The sequence below is a fragment of the Homarus americanus genome, unplaced genomic scaffold (genome assembly GCF_018991925.1).
Source record: "Homarus americanus isolate GMGI-L3 unplaced genomic scaffold, GMGI_Hamer_2.0 scaffold39103, whole genome shotgun sequence".
Classification (NCBI taxonomy): domain Eukaryota; kingdom Metazoa; phylum Arthropoda; class Malacostraca; order Decapoda; family Nephropidae; genus Homarus; species Homarus americanus.
In genome coordinates, this window is record NW_024719155.1 from 29619 (window position 1) to 36165 (window position 6547).

Below are 6547 nucleotides of genomic sequence, written 5' to 3' on the forward strand. Positions count from 1 at the left end.
TCTTTTCAATAAACGGTTTCGTAATATTATTTGGGGTATTTGGTTAACATAAACCACCAGGTCGTGTTTGTTTACTTCCATCAGCTGTTGACTGAAACATGGCCTAAATATTTTTTAATTATAATTTCACCATTGCTCCTTATAAGCTTACTAACCGCTCTAGCTGTTGTCATGTTCTTTTTATTATTTTATTTAAGGTATAACCGTGGCCGCTGGTACAAAACAGTTGTCACTTATAATTTAATATTTTATAAGTAATGTGATTTAAATTTACTTTGTACTGTAATTACTCTTATCTTTTTACTTTAACTAATATTTAATGAACTTTCAAAATTTCCCATAATTATTTTTCTTTACGAGTTAGCCCACCAGGGCACAGGTCAATGACCCACATCGAGGCCTGGGGGCGAAAATTTAATAATTAATAATAAAAATAATAATAACAACAACAGCAGGCAGGACGATCTTCTCAGCTCCAGGAGTAAGGCAGCAGAAAGGAGTGTTTTATTCCCGGCTCCAGGGGTCACCAATTGTAGCGTATTGTATGTGGCCAGTTGTCAATTCTCTTATTATGGGCACACAAACGTACGTACATGTAGATATCTCACACTCAGGAATGAGGTAGGAAAGAAACTCACAATGTGCTTTCTGTATATATATTGTTGTACAGCTCAGTGCTTAGGAGTGACTAGGTGAGGAGAAACTTGCTCAGAGGTCCTGTAGGGCGAGGAGGTTTCTGAGGAAGCTAGGTGGTGTGGAGCTGCGAGAGGTGCTGCTGGTCCGGTAGCCGAGTGTAGAATGGTCTCCCTGGCCAGGCATGGCCGTATTTATACAATTTACGAGGATCAGGATTTGGGGTGAGCGTAGCAAGAGGGCCAATCACAGCGGCTTAAGCGTAAGGTGTGAAACGCTCTGATCCTGAGATGGAGGTTGAAGGTCGAGACTAGGTCGGCGATCGTACCCCTAAGTCCTCTGTATAGACCTAGTCGCTCGGCGTAGCTGGCTGTACGCGTTCCCGGAGCAGAAAGCGGAAGTTGTTGTTTGGACACTCCTCCTAGCCCCCTTGGTCCCTGTTCACCTAGCAGTAAAAGTAGGTACCTGTTATGCAAATCGAAATCATTTGCGATTCGTATTCAGGAAAGTTGTTGGAGCTTCTAAACTTGGAAAAAAAAGCTGTATGCTGATTGGCTGGTAGGCGCGCGGCCGGAGCTCAGTTGGGAGTTGTAGGGGAGAGGAGCCACTACAATACAGTACTGTAATTGTAGTATGGTACAGTACTGTACAGTATATTGTAGTACAGTACTGTACATATATTGTAGTACAGTATATTGTAGTACAGTATATTGTAGTACTGTACTGTACAGTATATTGTAGTACAGTACTGTACAGTATATTGTAGTACAGTACTGCACAGTATATTGTAGTACTGTACTGTACAGTATATTGTAGTACAGCATTGTACAGTATATTGTAGTACTGTACTGTACAGTATATTGTACTGTACTGTACTGTATATATTGTAGTACAGTACTGTACAGTATATTGTAGTACTGTACAGTACAGTATAGTACACAGTACTGTACAGTATATTGTAGTACTGTACTTGTACAGTATATTAGTACAGTACTGTACAGTATATTGTAGTACTGTACAGTATATAGTAGTACTGTACTAACAAGTATAGTAGTAGTACAGTACTGTACAGTATATTGTAGTACTGCAATGTACAGTATATTTGTAACAGTACTGTACAGTATATTGTAGTACTGTACTGTACAGTATATTGTAGCACAGCACTGTACAGTATATTGTAGTACTGTACAGTATATAGTAGTACTGTACTGAACAGTATATTGTAGTACAGTACTGTACAGTATATTGTAGTACTGTACTGTACAGTATATTGTAGCAGTGCACTGTACAGTATATTGTGTACTGTGCTGTACAGTATATTGTAGTACAGTACTGTACAGTATTTTGTAGTACTGTACTGTACAGTATATTGTAGTAATTGTACTGTACAGTATATTGTAGTACAGTACTATACAGTATATTGTAGTACTGTACTGTACAGTATAATAGTGCAGTACTGTACAGTATATTGTAGTACTGTGCTGTACAGTATATTGTAGTACAGTACTGTACATATATATTGTAGTAATCTGTAATTGCATATATATTGTAGTACTGTAACTGCACAGTATTTTGTGTACTGTACTGTACAGTATATTGTAGTAACTGCACTGTACAGTATATTGTAGTACTGTACTGGTACAGCATTTTGTAGAACTGTACTGTACAGTATATTGTAGTACTGGTACTGTACAGTATATTGTAGCAATTGCACAGTACTGTGCAGTATATTGTAGTACAATACTGCAGTATATTGTAGTACAGTACTGCACAGCATATTGTAGTACTGCACTGTTCAGTATATTGTAGCACAGTACAGGCATAGTACAGTATATTGTAGTACTGTACTGTACAGTATATTGTAGTACAGCACTGTGTAGTATATTGTAGTACAGTACTATACAGTATATTGTGTGCACTGTACTGTACAGTATAATGTAGTACAGCACTGTGCAGTATATTGTAGTAGTACTGTTCATATATTGTAGTACAGTACGCAGTATTGTAGTACTGTACCAGTAAATTGTAGTACAGCACTGTGTAGTATAGTACTGTACAGTATATTGTTGTACTGTACAGTATTTAGTAGTAACAACACTGTGCAGTATATTGTAGCACACATTGCAGTAGTATATTGTAGACTGTAGCACTGCACAGTATATTGTAGTAATTGCACTGTGCAGTATATAGTACTGTACAGTATATTGTAGTACTGTACTGTACAGTATATTGTAGCACAGTACTGTACATGTAGTACAGTACTTACAGTATATTGCAGTACTGTACTGTTCAGTATATTGTAGTACAGTACTGTACAGTATTTGTAGTACAGTATTGTACAGTATATTGTAGTAACTGTACTGTACAGTATATTGTAGTACAGTATTGTACAATATATTGTAGTACTGTACTGTTCAGCATATTGTAGTGCCAGCACTGTACATATATTGTAGTACAGTATTGTACACAGTATATTGTAGTACTGTACTGTACAGTATATTGTGTACAGTATTGTACAGTATATTGTAGTACTGTACTGTACAGTATATTGTAGTAACTGCACTGTTCAGTAAATTGTAGTACAGTACTGTACAGTATATTGTAGTAACTGTACTGTTCAGTATATTGTAGTACAGCACTGCACAGTATATGTAGTAGCATACTGTACAGTATATTGTAGCAACAGCACGTACAGTATATTGTAGTACTGTACAGTATATAGTAGCACAGTACTGTGCAGTATATTGTAGCACAGCACTTACAGTATATTGTAACACTGTACAGTAGTGTGCAGTATATTGTAGCAATTGTACTGTGCAGTATATTGTAGCACAGTACTGTACAGTATATTGTAGTACTGTACTGTGCAGTATATTGTAGTGCATTGCACAATATATTGTAGTACAGTATTGTACAGTATATTGTAGTACTGTAATTGTACAGTATATTGTACAGCACTGTACAGTATATTGTAGTACTGTACTGCAGTATATTGTAGTACAGCACTGTAATAATATATTGTAGTACAGTACTGTACAGTATATTGTAGTACTGTACTGTACAGTATATTGTAGTACAGTACTGTACAGTATATTGTAGTACTGTACTGTACAGTATATTGTAGTACAGTACTGCACAGTATATTGTAGTACTGTACTGTACAGTATATTGTAGTACTGTACTGTACAGTATATTGTAGTACAGTACTGTGCAGTATATTAGTGCTGTACTGTACAGTATACAGTACTGTACAGTATATTGTAGCACAGTATTGTACAGTATAAGTAGTACTGTACAGTATATTGTAGTACTGTACTGTTCAGTATATTGTAGTACAGTACTGTACAGTATATTGTAGTACAGTCAACCGTCGCTTTACGCCGGTCTCCACTTACGCTGCTTTCCATCGCCATGCGGGTACCCGTCAAACTGGAATGCTCACTTTCCGCGTGTGTGTACCCTTTACGCGGAGAGCGGCGCAGCAGGGTGCGACAAGGTCGCCCAGTCATCAAAACATTACCAAGTTCTTCACCCACCACAAGTCAGTGATAGTGAGGATATGGATTTATATGGACTTCAAGGGTTTGACAAAGAGGCCCTGCAAGCCTCTGTGGTGGATAGTGATACACTGATACAGGTGAGGCCAATAATCTGCCCCTGCCCGGAACCAACCCCCATCCCCGCGTGCCCAGCCATCTTTCTACTAATGTAAGTTAAAAAACCTAATATTGTTGATATTTCTCTTAATTATTAATTGTGTGTGCATACCATCATAAAATTAAGACGCTTATTTTTACTACAACGTAGGTATTGTGTCTGAAAAAGTGGAGTTTGGGGGTCAGCCCAGCTCTATTTCATTAATCCCATATGTTATGTTGTTCACTTACTTTCACTTCACGCCGGCAGCCGTGGGTTCAATTGACCGCTAAAAGTGAGGGTTCACTGTACAGTATATTGTAGTACAGTACTGCACAGTATATTGTATACAGTACTGTGCAGTATATTCTAGTACTGTACTGTACAGCATATTGTAGTACAGTACTGTACAGTATTAGTACAACCCACATGTAGTGTCCAATATATTGTAGTACAGTTCAGTATATACTGTATTAGTATGACCACATGTACTGTACAGTATATTGTAGTACAGTTCAGTATACACTGTATTAGTATAACCACATGTACTGTACAGTATATACGTATTAGTACAACCACATGTACTGTACAGTATATTGTAGTACTGCACAGTACAGTATACACTGTATAGTATGACCACATGTACTGTACAGTATATTGTAGTACAGTTCAGTATACACTGTATTAGTATAACCACATGTACGTACAGTATATACTGTATTAGTACAACCACATGTACTGTACAGTATATTGTAGTATCAGTACAGTATACACTGTATTAGTATGACCACATGTACTGTACAGTATATTGTAGTACAGTTCAGTATACACTGTATTAGTATAACCACATGTACTGTACATATACTGTATTAAGTACAACCACATGTACTGTCACAGTATATATTAGTACAGCAGTATACACTGTATTAGTATGACCACATGTACTGTACAGTTATGAAACATGTTGTCTACCAATAACCTCATTGATACACTTGACAGCTGGCTCTTATGGGTGAATTAAAATATGGTTAAGGTGGCATCTGGCTTACTGATATGCCAAATGGAAATGACCAGATTAATTCAGTGTTCAATACATCACCACAGGAGGTAGGTGTTCTTGACCAGTCTTAAGTCAAATTTTCCATAAATCTAGCATACTTTTCAGTGGGAAGTGCATCAATGAGGCGCGTAAAAGTACCCGTAGAACCAAGAAGATGTCAGGATGGCTGGTCTTACCAAGTCCCCAAAGTGATACTGTACAGGCAAGGTAAAACATACCAAGGAAAAAGTTGCAAAGATGAAAATTTAAGTTATGAACAAGACATGGAAGATGTTGGTGGATGTTAAGTTTATGATAAGTGAAGTATATGAATTCAAATGAAAAAATACAATAAAATTGTCATGTGCAATATAATTTGAAAAAAAGTTGACCTCAGAATGAGTCCAATGTGAATTTGTAGCATTATAGCACACAGATACACCTAGTTAGTATACTAGTATATCTGCCATGTCTCATGTTGTCCCCTGGCCACCATAACACTACACATCTTGTATTTTCGCCTTTATCCCGACCTAGCAAGCAATTTGTGTATACATACATAGTACATATCTCGCACACAATAATTTGCTGTGAATTTTGTGCACATGCAGTAATAATTTAATAATTTTCATTCAAAGCCACTTCAATTACTGTACATCACAGGCATCTTTTGATTTATGCGGTTTGTTTAATGCCACTTTTAGAAGAATGTTTGTGGTCCATTTACATCCTATTTAAATATACCTGCACGTGGCCCTTTGGAATAATGCACCATCAACAAACGCTCACTGCTACAGCTATGTGGTGGCTACAGTACACGAGGCATGGGTATGTGGCTTGCATGGATACAGCCTATAATGACAGAGCTGCTACAGTATATTGTACTGTATATTGCACGGTTTTCCCTTGCATCATGCCACCATTGTCCTTAAGTTCTCCCAATTACCAGTGGTGCAATAAGTGTAAGGTGAGCACCATTAAGATTAAGATGGATGTGCTCAAGCATTACGAGAGGTAAACAAACAGCTGACATTACTGTGTCCAACTAAGGTAATCTACTTAAGGACTATTGGTGATAGTGCAGAGAAGATCAAGGAGAAAGCCAAGAGTGGGACATCATTCACTGCATCTAGGTGTATTCCCAAAGATCCATTATGGAGAGAATGGAATGAATGTTGAGCACTTGGATCAAAACACCAAACCAGCAACAATACGTAACTGAACGAAGTGGCCAATGAT